The sequence below is a fragment of the Jaculus jaculus genome, chromosome 10 (genome assembly GCF_020740685.1).
Source record: "Jaculus jaculus isolate mJacJac1 chromosome 10, mJacJac1.mat.Y.cur, whole genome shotgun sequence".
Lineage (NCBI taxonomy): Eukaryota > Metazoa > Chordata > Mammalia > Rodentia > Dipodidae > Jaculus > Jaculus jaculus.
Window position 1 is genome coordinate 65,061,854 of NC_059111.1, and position 12,640 is coordinate 65,074,493.

Below are 12,640 nucleotides of genomic sequence, written 5' to 3' on the forward strand. Positions count from 1 at the left end.
TCCAAATGGAATTTGTTGTCCTTTTCTTAATCATTGATGGGTAGTGTCTTTGATAAATAGTCTTGTCCTACTTTGTTTGATATTAAAGCCACTTATATTTCGTCATTATATTTTGAGTCTCTGGACAATAGGAGCATTCATTTATTCTTCACTTCCACTATCACAATCTCTTGGGTGCCAGATAATGAAGACAATTTATAACTACTTTTTTATTGTAAAAAAAGACTTCTCACAGTCGCTGATGCTACCTAAACAAGACCTGTATAATTGGAGGTTAAAAAAAAAGAATGATGGCATCAAAAAAAAAAAAAAAAAGAGAGAGACTACTTAGAAACAAGAAGGAATTTAGTGGAGTGGGTATTTGGGAAGGGTAAGAGGAGTAGTGAGAAGGATTATGATCATGGTATATTATCTAGATTTATGGGCATTGCATCACAGCCAATTCTAAGTGAATACTCAGTAGCATTGATTTGCATTGTTGTGCAACTAAATTATATGGATTTTTATCTGGAAAAACTTAAATACTGAAATAAAAACTTTATATAAAATATAAAATAAAAACTGAAATATACCCATTAATCACTATTTCTTCTCCCACTTCCCCACATCCTTAACAAGCATTTTTTATGCTTTACTTTTTAAAAAAATTTTTGATTACATACTTCATATAAGTGGAACTACTCTGTTTTTTTCTTCTATGACTGGTTTGTTTTCACTTTGAATAACATCCACCAGATTCATCCATGTTGTAGTATCTGACAATATTTCCTTCCTTTTAAGGGTGGCATGTACTATATCCCTTTTCATTTGAGAGTAGACATTAAGGCTGCTTCCACTCTAGCTGTTGATAAAATGCTTCAATGAACATGAATGTTCCAATATCTCCTCAATATTCTATTTTGAGTTATTTCAAACATATAGACCAAAGTGATATTGGTATAGGTAACTTTTACTTGATACTTAATTTGTGCTGGAAATGCATGCTATTTGTGCTAATACACTTGAAGCATCCTGGCCTGAGCTGTCTGTCACAAGGAACTTCCATCTGTTCCTTTCAGCCTTTGCTTCTTCCAGTCTTCTTCCCATAGATGCCCCAGAAATCACTTCTAAGTCTCATTCTCAAATGCCCTTAGTATCCTGCCCACCTCCATCCCATGTCATTCTTAAAACTTGGGTCCACTGGCCATTGGCTGAGTACGTTTTGTATTTTCTCTTTTCTGGAGTTTTGCTTGTGTTTGGAAATGGTCTCTTCATTTATGCTGTTACAAACAGCAGCTATTCATTTCAAACATCTGCATTCACAGTTGTTTTCATTATGCCACCTTCATTCTTCCTTCCTCTTCCAACAGGCTGCTAACCCCATGAGAAGAGAGACTGCATTGTCTTCATTTTTGAATCATTCCAAATACAGCAAATGCTCTGAAGGCAATAGTCACTCAACAACCTGGTGTTGTGAAGACAGGCCCTTTGGCTAAGGTGAGCCACACTGGTAAATGAATGGGGTTTAAAGCTCAGCCAAGTACCCAGGAAAGATGGCACTTTGGCAAGATCATTAACTGTATTGAAATTCAAATTTCTTTTTAAAGGGGTAGGTAACAACATGATATTTTAATCTACTACCAGGTTATGGAAAGTTTCAGATAAAATGTGTGTAGAATTGACAGGTGTTAAGCAGACTGCATAAATGACAGTGCTATTTACATCTGGAAATATTTACTTCTGGAAATAACTTGAATATTTCCTACTTAAAGGCATTCAGCCTCCCTTTTTAGCCATGTTTATGGTCACAAGACTAGCCAGGTAGTTATCATTGTAAAAACAATGTAAGTATGATACTGGATTTACAATTGGGTCATAATTTGAAATTATTGTAGTACTTGAGAGTTGGTATATTTGTAAATATTTAAATACCTATGACTCATCAAACATTGTTCTACATACAGAGACATACATAGCAACAATCAAGGGAAGGTCCCTGCCTGCGACACTTCCATCCATACCTGCACACTGATGGCGCAGATATTCAAGAAAAAAAGCATGGAAAGCATGTTTCTAAAATGGTGCCAGTCTCTCACCCTGAACATCCCAATTTGGAAGTCATAACTTAGCCGTGATTATAAGCTTTGGAGGAATCCAAGTCTGTTTATTCGTATTTTTAAGTTAGGACCTCTCAGAAGCAACAAGGTGGAAGCAAAATCTATGCACGTTGTAATACACATACGCATATGTATGTACATACATGCATTTGTGTGCATTTATGTAGCACACATATATATATTGTGTACATATATCTATGCACGTATGTTCGTGTGTGCATTTCCTTCTGTGAACAAATTAGGATCATTCACACCTGTTAGCATGAACAGCGGGTGAGTCTGAGCTTTGTCTCTTTCTGTTTAAATGACCTCAAAGTTTAGCTGCCTGGGAGTGAAAGTTGTGCAATGGTGACAAGTCAGGAGGAGCTCCTCCAAACACTGAAGGTCTTCTGTCTACAGTGACTCAGGTGCACGTCCTGCCCTTGGCAGAAGGCTGTGAGAGCTGCCTGTGGTCCTCAGGTTTCTTGCCCGCCACCCGGGAAGGCTCAGCGGGGTGCCGCAGCGGAGGGAGGGTGCGGGCCGGGGCGGGGCGAGCCCCGCGACCGGGTGCCGAGGCGCTGTCAGTGTCAGGCTCGGGAGAGAGGAAGTGATCGCTCCCGGAGGAGCGCGAGCCGAGCCGAGCCGAGCCGCGGGCGCAGCGTGAGACAGCACATCCTGCCCGCCCGCCCTCGGTCCTCCCGCCGCTCCTCCTCCTCCGCCGCCGCCGCCCGGGAACCCCGAGCCTCCGCCGCGGACCGCGTCCAGGTAAAGCCCGCCCCCCCCTCGCCGCGGTCCCTCGGGGCCCGAGGTCGCATCCCCGCGTCCCCGCAGCTGGGTGTCATCCGCGCCGCACCCGGAGCAGGGCAGTGGTGGCGACCACTACGGCCACCTCTAGCCGCTCACTACCGGGTCCCCTTCCCCAGGCTCCTGCCGCGACTCCCCGGGGCCCAAAGGCCACCAGAGCCCCCAAGCGGTAACCCTGGCTGCAGTTGGATCCGAGAGGAGCGGGCAGAAGAGGAAAGGGGTCACGGGTGTCATCACCTTGTCGCCCACCTTGTCAACTGGGAGGGACATCCCCGGGCGCTCCCAGGGGAGGCGGGGGGGGGGGGGGAGTGCTGGGAAACCTGCTCCCGGGTGGTACCTGCGGACCGGGGAAAGGATGCTGTTTGATTACATGCTCAGCTGTCTGCAAAGCTCTGCGATGATGTCGCTGCCCGCCAAGTCGGAGGGAGCGAATGCACTTCCAGCAGAGCGTTAATTAAACACTCCAGCCACAGAGGCCAGTTTCCCTCTCTCCTGGAGAAAAAAAAAAGTAAGGCCGCGGGATATGTTTCGGTAAGCACACCTTCGCGGCTGCCTTCCCCCACTTCCACCCGGAATCGCTCTGGCCTTAACAACGCCGTGCGCCGTCATCCTGCCGGCAGTGGTCCTTGGAAGCAGGGATGGGAACTGAGGGTGCCGAGCCTTGGACCTTGGGAAAGGTTAAACACAGGTCCGCCAGCACAGGAAATTAGGAAATCCCACTGGCGGACGGGCGGAAGAGGCATATATTGGTTATCCTGGCCTCTACCACACCTAAGTAAGGGGCAAGTAGCCAGCCATTTTCTTGCCTGGAAATGCTTTTCTAGCGAGCACTGCAGACTTCATGCAGTTCAGAGTTGTGAAAAATTGCTTCCAAACATTCCAGACTAGCAGAAAACAGAACTGAGACGGAGACACACGGAGCCTGCAGTTAAAAAAAAAGAAAGAAAGAAAGAAAGAAAGAAAGAAAAGGAAAAAACCCTCGGCCAACAGCATGGATGTGGGTGGCTGTTTATCTTGAATACTTTTCGTACAACTGTAGAAATTATTCAAAAACCTGTCGATTAGTGTTAGTGAATTTGAAATGGGAACATCCAGTGCAAATCTAATCTCTAGTTTCTCGTCATAATATAATACTTCCTCTGATTATTTACAACGTCACGTATGCTCCTCAAAAAGGTTTGCTGTAGGCAGGAGGCTTAACTCCCTTCCTCTGAGCATGATTCTTAATGAAAGCAAATCCCAAATTCCTAGCCCCAAGGCTCAATGTTCTCTTTATTGGAGCTGATGCTGCAGGATTTATTACAAAACCCTAGGAGACATCCCTTCAGCAATCTAGCACTGCCAATGAAATGTTTCCACAGTGTGGTTAAAGACCCACAGCATACTTTTCAAAACTGTCCAGATCTAAGCTCCATTTTTGTCCCCGAATATTCTGTGCACCTCTTGCTTGTTTAAACTTCAGGCACCCTTGCCCCTGTTTGGATTTCTGGGACACTGGCTTTCCATTCGCTGCCTTCCAGGAGGAAGGGGGTGGGTGGTTGACAGTCTTTCCTCATTTCCAGCCTTCCCCCCTTTCCTACACCATGAGAACATGCTTGAGATTGTTTGGCCTTTAAAGGTTATGTCATTAGGGGTCATCTTACTTAGGAATATGGGCAGAGAAGAGAAACTCAACACTCAGAAAGACAGGAGCAGAGTTCTTAAGCTACTGGTCTGGGGTGTCCTGTTCCTGGCCAGCTTCTGAAATGGGAAGAGAGACAAGCTGTGCACTTTCCCACAACACTTCTCCCTTCTAAAAGTAACAATCCCCAAGTTTACATTTACAAAGGGATCCTTTCCCTTCTTGGTTTCAGTGCAGTGGCAAGCAGTTCTTGGGAATCCATTCTTTGTACTCAGAAAGCTGGGTAGAGCAGTAGTGTAAAACGCATGCCAAACCAGGCCCACCTCTAAGGCAAACGGTGTCAGAGGCTTTACCCTCTACCTTATAGGTAACCTACTGTTCTCCCCACTTTCTGTAATTTAGCCTAGCATCAAATGAAGGGATCACACAAATCTGCTTTTAAAATAAGTATTTCTTCTAATTACTTTGCTCTCACCACACTGTATCCACTAAATGTAAAAACAAGTCTCTTCCATTATTACTGTGTCATCATCACACTGTATCCACTAAATAAAGCTAAAGTTGATTTACCAGGCATTTCATTTTTAAGGTCTGTTCACATTCATATTTATTTTAGTCCTCACCAAACAAAAGCTTATATGCCAGATATTGCATATAGCTCTATTTCACAGAAATAAATTATTACACAGAAATGTCAAATAACTTTCTGACATGTGTTCAGGTTGCAAGGTCAGGGTTTGAACCCAGAAGTCAAGGCCTAGATTTTCAGTCATTCACCTGTATGATACAGCAATTCCAAATGGTTTGTTTTCAGTTCTAAGATATCAGCCTTTATTATTATGTAATTTTTATTTTTTAAAATTTATTTGACAGAAATAAAGAAGGAGAGAGAGAGAGAGAGAGAGAGAGAGAGAGAGAGAGAGAGAGAGAAAAGAAAAGTGGGTGCACCAGGGCCTCTAGCCATTGCAAACAAACTCCAGACACATGTACCACCTTGTGCATCTGGTTTATGTAGGTCCTGGGGAATCGAACCTGGGTCCTTTGGCTCTGTAGGCAAGTGCCTTAACTGCTAAGCCATCCCTCCAATGCATGAGTTCTTTTTAGTCCTTAGGTGAAGCCCCTGAAATAGAGACCATGCTTCACACTTTCCCCATGAAACAAAGTTAAGGGATATACTAAAGGTCATGGCTAGCAAGTGTCTGAGGTAATGTTCAAGTCAGGTCTGTGTGGCATCTATGATCCGGAACTCACCCACTGGGGTCATTTTTCTCTCTGAGAAATGAAAAGGCAGGGGTAACTAATCATCATGACAGGAGAGAAGCCAGGGTGCCAGCCAGAGGAGGAACTTGTATCACAGGAAGAGATTTCATACAGTTATGACCACTTGTCAGAGCTTCTTGCAAGACAGACCAGAACCAGGACAATCTGGAGTCAGTGATGGGCAGTCACACACCTTCACCTGGCCTACTTAGTTATGCATACCTCTTGCTTTTAATTTAAACCTAACTGTTATGTCAGGACCCTGGACATGGACCTGCGCTAGAGCCCACTGGGGCCTCCAGCAGTGGCAAATGTCCCTGCTAACACTGGTCATTCACAGGCCATGCATCTAGTTCACACTTGGAGCTTTATTACCTTTCACTTGTTTATCAATTACCCTAACACTCCATCCAGGTAGCCATGTTTTGTCTTTTTACACATTTAAGGAGGAGCTTAGAACATTCAGCCGGTTGGCCAGGCCACATGAGGCTGGCTAGAGAAGTTTTAGATTTCAAATGCAGATCAGTTGAATTCCAAGCCCTGTTTATTTCCTTCCCACCACATCTCATTGTGTTTTTATCTATGTGGGTTGCCAAAAAGTACTGTTTAGTGTAGCTTTTTATTGTGGTAGCACTGTGTGTCCCTCTGAAATATGCTTGCTGCTGATAGGAAAAGCCTAACAGTGATAACACAGAGAATAAGAAAATTATACACTGCTCAGTGTGGTAGATGATAAGCAAGCTCTGCTTTCTTGATATGCAATGAAGCCTCACTCATGTGACTCTCATGTCCTGCCAGGAATCTTGCAGAATACCAAATGCATAGTGACTCTCAGTGATTCTCATACAGCCCCAAGATTATCTGACCAGAGTAGATGCAGGTAAAAATTTGTTCCATTGTAAAGATGTATTTCCTTCCAGATCGCTCAGTTTTCTGGGGCTTAGTTGATATGCCGACTGCTGTGATCCAGAATACTGGCTTGGTATTAAATATTGGGAGGTGGTGAAGTATTTGCCATACTTCCTCTGTGCTTTTGTCTTCAATTCCTATCAATCCTGAAGCCCTCTCAAGCAGCTGCTCTTTCTGCCAAAACATGACTTAAGGCTTATCCTTACCTGTTTTTTTTGTTTGTTTGTTTGTTTTTTGTTTTTTGGTTTTTTTTGCCATACTCTTATGGAAAAACCCATTGTTTTAGACAAGCTGATGTGTTCAGAATGACAATGCAGAAAGCAGAAACTTTGTTAGAATTGAGGATATTCTTTATAATAAAAGGAATGGGTTTCAGACATTATGGTGCCTAGATCTGCATGGCCACAGGTATCAGTGCATTAACCATGCTATAACACAATGGACTCTGAAGAGCTTTTAACAATTCTCCCAGTGCTTCCTTTTTAGTTTTTGGTGGACATCTAACATTTTTCTTCATAAATTTAAAATAATTTTAATGATGTGGTTTTCAAAATATTATAAATATTGGAATTTAAAGATAACACGATACATCATCTATTGATTTTAATTAACATCTAAATACTATAGTAATTGATAGAAACATTTTGTGAAAAGCTATTTAGCAAAGGAGTGTTTTATATCTTATGGCTAAGCTTCACTAAGATTTGGATTCTCTTCTCTCTGTCTCTGTCTCTGTTCCTCTCATAGTATGGAAGCGAGGTCTTTGAGAACAGGGAGGTAACAAGAGAGCAAATTATCTGATAGATTAAATTTAGGAAAACATACAGATGGAAGCTGCAGGTCTCCCATTCCTGTATCCTGTTTACAAAATAAGGCCCAGGTCATGCAGGTGCCACTGAACATCACTGAACAGTGATGGCACATATCTCTAGTATGGGAGCTCTATGCTGTGGGTCATTGTGGCATGGTTACTGTCAGTCAGGTGCACCAGCTTTTGTCTTTGTGGTTGAAGTTAGAGAAGGCTGGGGTCAATAGGAAGGAGCTATGCAGAGTGGTAGCAATCACTTCCAGCTTTCAGGTACAAATGAGTGTGTACATAGCTCATTTCTGCAGTTAAAGATGTTCAGTAAGAAAAAGTGGCCATTCCAGTATGTCTATAAATCAGTGATTCTCAGCCAAGGGACTACTGGGCAATGTCTGGAGATAATTTCCACTCATCACAGGTGGGAGGAGGGGCTGCAACCAGCATCTGGTGGGAGAGGCTTGGGGAGCAGCTGAGCTTCCTGTAAGGCAAGACAGAGTCCACATATAGGATTATGGGACCTGACTTGTCAATGCTACCAACATAAAGAGACCTTTCCTAAGATGCTGTAGTTTTCCCAGTGACAATTTTTCTTGTGTAATTTTAGCCCAGTTCTTTGGCTTTTTACATGATAATTACATTTAAAAGATGGCATAACATAATGGGAAGACGTGAGATATCCTACCAAATAACTACCTATGGGAACCTAGGTTTATTCATCTGTAAAATGAGCATGACAATGCCTGCCTCACAGAGTTATCAGAAGGGCTATAGACCTTGAGAGCACAAGGCCCAGAGGACAGTGAACTCAATGAATGGGAGATGCTTTCTTCTATCCAACAGAAATCATCACTCTTCTAACTTTTTTATTAATTACTTTTCTCATTGCTGTCACCAAAGGCCTAACAAGAAGCAGCTTAAAGAAGAATGGGTTATTTGGGCTTACAGTTCCTGGGAATACAATTTATCATAGTGGGGAAGGCATGGATACGAGAGCAGTAGTGGCCTGTCACATTCCTCACCAGTCAGGAAGAGACAGGAGGATGATAACAGGGCATAGGGCTGTGTTATATAATCTCAAAGCCTGCTTGCAGTGATCCATTTTCTCTAGCCAGGTCTCACCTACTAAATAGCAGCACCAACTGGGACCAAGTGTTCAAACACATCTTCTCTTCTCTGGGATGGGTATGACCCTGCCTTCCTTTGAATCAAAGATACACTTTTAGGAAAACAATTACTTTGACTTATATTCACTTATGCATGTATTCACCTCCTTTCCTTCTACACTGTAGGCTCTCTGACACAGCCTTCTTTTTCCTGTGCGCGTACATGCCTGTGGAGACTAGAGGACAACCTCAGGTGCCCTTCTCAGAAACATCATTCACATTTTAAAAATATTTCACTTATGTATTTTCAGAGAAAGAGAGAGAGTTTGAGGCCTGTGGCCACTGCAAATGGCATGCACCACCTTGTTCATCTGGCTTATGTGGCTTCGGGGCAAGTGAACCTGGGTTCTTAGGCTTTACAGGCAAGTGCCTTGCCTGCTAAGCCTTCTCTCCAGCCCATCTACCCACCTTTGGAAACAAAGTCTCTCATTGGCCTGGAGCTCAACAAGGAGACTAGATGGACTGGCCAGTGAGCAGAAGGGACCCTCTTCCTCTACCTTCTCAGAATTGGGATTACAAGTGTGTGCCACCCTACCCAGAGTGCTCTGGAGTCCCGACTTCTAGAGATTGAACTCAGGTCTTTGTGCGTGAAAGGCAAACACTTTACCAACTAAATTATCTCCCTAACCCCAGTCCTGATATATCCTTCTATCTCCCAGCAGAGGGTCTGACATATAGATGACACTCAGTAAGCTTTGTTTGCTCTGAACTGCTAGGCATAATAAATCCCGCTTACTTTCCTTTTACTTATAGGATTGAATTCCTTCCCCTCGGGCTGTTTCAGTGCAGTTAGTAAAAACATCCACTTCCTGAAATACAGCACCCACGGTGTACCTGGCTGCACTGCACATGTGGGCTTGGTAGCACTTCGAGTGTTGGCAGCCTTGCCTCCCTGCGGCACACTCACGTGGAGCAGTAGTGCGCTGGCGAGGCGGGTCCTGGGAATCTTCATTCTCGCAATGACAGGCGAGGCGGTTTGGGTCCTACGTCCCCCCCACCACCCCCGTGAAGTCCTTAGGTGAATTCTTTCCTTCTGGCTTGTAATCTGAATAGTTTAGAACTTCAGTTCCTTTCTGATAGGAAGGAGATTTTGATTCATTGTAAAATTTATATATTATTCTACTGCATAGAGTGAAGTCACAACTAATGAGTATAGTTAAATAGCTCTAATGAATAAATGAGAACACATTAGATTTCCTTTGTCTACAATCCTTTTGGAATGCAAGTTAGTTTGTCTGTTCAGTCCTGAAATAGTGCCTATTTGTTGGACAAGATGAAGATTTCACTAATTGTGTTGGAACAAGTTTTCTCCTTTAGAATGAAGTTTTAGATTCTACAGCATACCATGTGGAAGTGTTTAAATGTTTATCAAGTTGTTGAATGTTAAAATAAGTGTGAACTCAGGTGAGTCTTGTCTCAGAACCAGGCTGCAGCAGGTCAGTCGTTGGTGGGTTTGGATGACTGAAAGGACAGAAGGCCCAGGGGGATGTGTGTTTAGACAGTATCCTCTTTTAAAGTGACCTTCCTCTTCTGTTACAATGTGCACCCTGCTAGTATCAAAATAGCAAGGGGTTGTGGGAATTAATGTGTATTTTGTGGAAGGAGAATAACAGAAACCTTCTCTGTCTGCTTCCTTCAAAAGTGTGACTTTGTTCACTCTAAAGGTATAGGTTACCCCGATTTGGAAAGAGGAGCCTCCCTGCTTGAATGCCTTCAGGCTCAGAGGGAAGCTAGAATCTATTTACATAAGTTAAAATGCCAAACTAAATCTCCAGATGCAAACATGGGCCACCCAGGGACAGTGTTAAGGCCAGATTTGGGGTTTTGAATACTTACAGATTTCCTGAATTCCTCTTCCAAGATATATATATATATATTTTCAAATACTGCTGAGAAGCAATTGGCATGTCAAGCAAGACTGAAATCCCATATCTCACGTCATGCAATTAAATGGACAACTGTGCTCAATTCCCTTGAGAGTACCTTGTTTTTCAAAATAAAGAAATATGAATCCCTACACTTGAGAACCAATAGGATACAGATTTTTATTTAAGGTGGAGTGGAGGAGGAGGAGGAAGGTACCCTTCCATTACCTTCTTTCTCTGGTTCATTCTGCCCAGGCTGAGCCACATACCTAAGAACTTGAGTGAAAGTTTACTTGTGAGAATGTCAGGACCCTGGAATGCTGGGCAAGTTGATCTGAGCAGTGCGTGAAGAATGTTTGCTCAACTCTGTGAGTGAAAACACAGAATGAATGTTGCTTTTAACCAGAGCATACGGTCTGGTGGCAATGTGGTTCTTAAGGACTTCTAGTGCTTTCTTTGACTTAATACCCTCCTCACAGCCATGGGCCAGGAAGGAAGGCAACTTGACAGGTGACAACACTAACTCAGGGAAGGAGAAAATAATGAGAATCCCAATTCATTGGGGTAGAGTTCATCATGGGGAGGGGGTGCTGATCAGGCCAGACTATCAGGATGCAGTAAGAATCACCGCCCTCCCCATCGCCTCAGCAGAACAGCCCAACAAAAGATTGTTCATACACATGTTCCACGTATGCAGTGGGTCTACAAGAACTTTTGTTGATGGCCATCATCCTCACTTAAAACATTGGATCCGAGAGAGGTTTTCCCTAAAACTAGCCTTCTCCCCTTCCTGTGGCTAATTGCCTACCAGAGATTACACCTCCCAGAAGCCACATGGCTAAACTCTGCTGCATGTCATTAGCCAAAGCCAGTCATGTGGTTTTGGCTTACTTCAAAGGAGTCTTTAAATGTAATCCTATGGGAGGCGATCTGGAATTTTTGACAGTCACCCAAATGACTCTCAAGGGGGAGGAGACTACATGAGATCTGCCTACTGCTGAGGATAACCAGTCTCTAGGAAATACTTCTGAGGCTGTCATCCAACTCTGGTAGCAACTGATAGAATTCTTATTTAGAGTATAAAAATACATATGAATGATTTTAGCCTATGAGGAATAATAGGTTCTTGAAAATCTGAACTTCCCAATTTGGCCTTTTATTGATAATGAGTAAAAAATATGTGTAGGAATGAAAACTTGCTTCCTTTCTTTCAGTAGCTTTTTTACTCTAGCCAAAATATTCAGTTAGGACTTACAGAGTACTAGCCTTGAGCAAAACTGAGTTCCTGTTGGGTCCCTCAAAATGAGGAGTTTAGATCTTAGGGACTGACGTATAATCAGCAAAGCAGAAAAGCTTAATTATATCAACATGTGGTTATATGCTGTCTTGTACATTACATATCAGATGGTAATTATATATGATAAAAGGTGATTTAATAATGTACAGTGGGATTCAAAGAAGGGAACTGATTAATAATTTACTAAATCTTTACTTCTTTACATTTGCAGATGGCTCACACTTCAGTGCGATCCAGGCAAAACCATTTCTGCTGATGTCTTAATTTTCATTTTCCTCTTTTGTTCTTGGGCTTGATTTGATGCAAAAAAATAAAGTCATTATGATTAAGAAATAAAAGATGGGGCTGGAGAGATTGCTGAGCAGTTAAGTCACTTGCGTGTGAAGCCTAAGGACCCAGATACAATTCCCCAGTATCCATGTAAGCCAGATGTACAAGGTGGTGCATGCATTTGGCATTCATTTGCAGTGGCTAGAGGCACTGGTATGTCCATTCTCTCTATCTGCTTTTTCTCTATCTCCAATAAATAAATTAATTAATTAAAAAAAAAAAGATTAACATGACTTCTGGAACTGGAGTTCAAATCCCAACTTGAGTGCTTAGGATATGTGTGAGTTTAACAAATTACTTTGCCTGACTCTGTCTTGTTTTCTTAATCTGTAAGACATAATTGATAAAAATATCCATTTCCTAGTGTTGTGGCAAGACTTAAAGGAATAAATCTTACTTGAATTTCTATTCCTTAGAGCATTTATCTTTTTTTCCCTTGGGTTATTTGGCATGTTTAATACAAAAATTGACTTCCTGAGATGAAGGAAATGATCAGTTGGACATTTGGGAC

General features: G+C 42.7%; 1 protein-coding gene across 2 annotated transcripts in view; it reads left to right on the top strand.

Moving 5' to 3' along the window:
- The first annotated feature begins 2,207 nt into the window (after positions 1 to 2,207).
- Positions 2,208 to 12,640, top strand: part of Dync1i1 (dynein cytoplasmic 1 intermediate chain 1) — a 316,826-nt gene continuing 306,393 nt past the window's right edge. The window contains exon 1 of one of the 2 annotated variants that reach the window (XM_045160369.1): positions 2,208 to 2,369. The gene's annotated coding sequence lies outside the window, so the exon portion shown is untranslated. Of the gene's footprint in view, positions 2,370 to 2,697; positions 2,841 to 12,640 lie in introns of those variants that run through there. The other variant, XM_004656201.2, reaches the window with a different exon arrangement.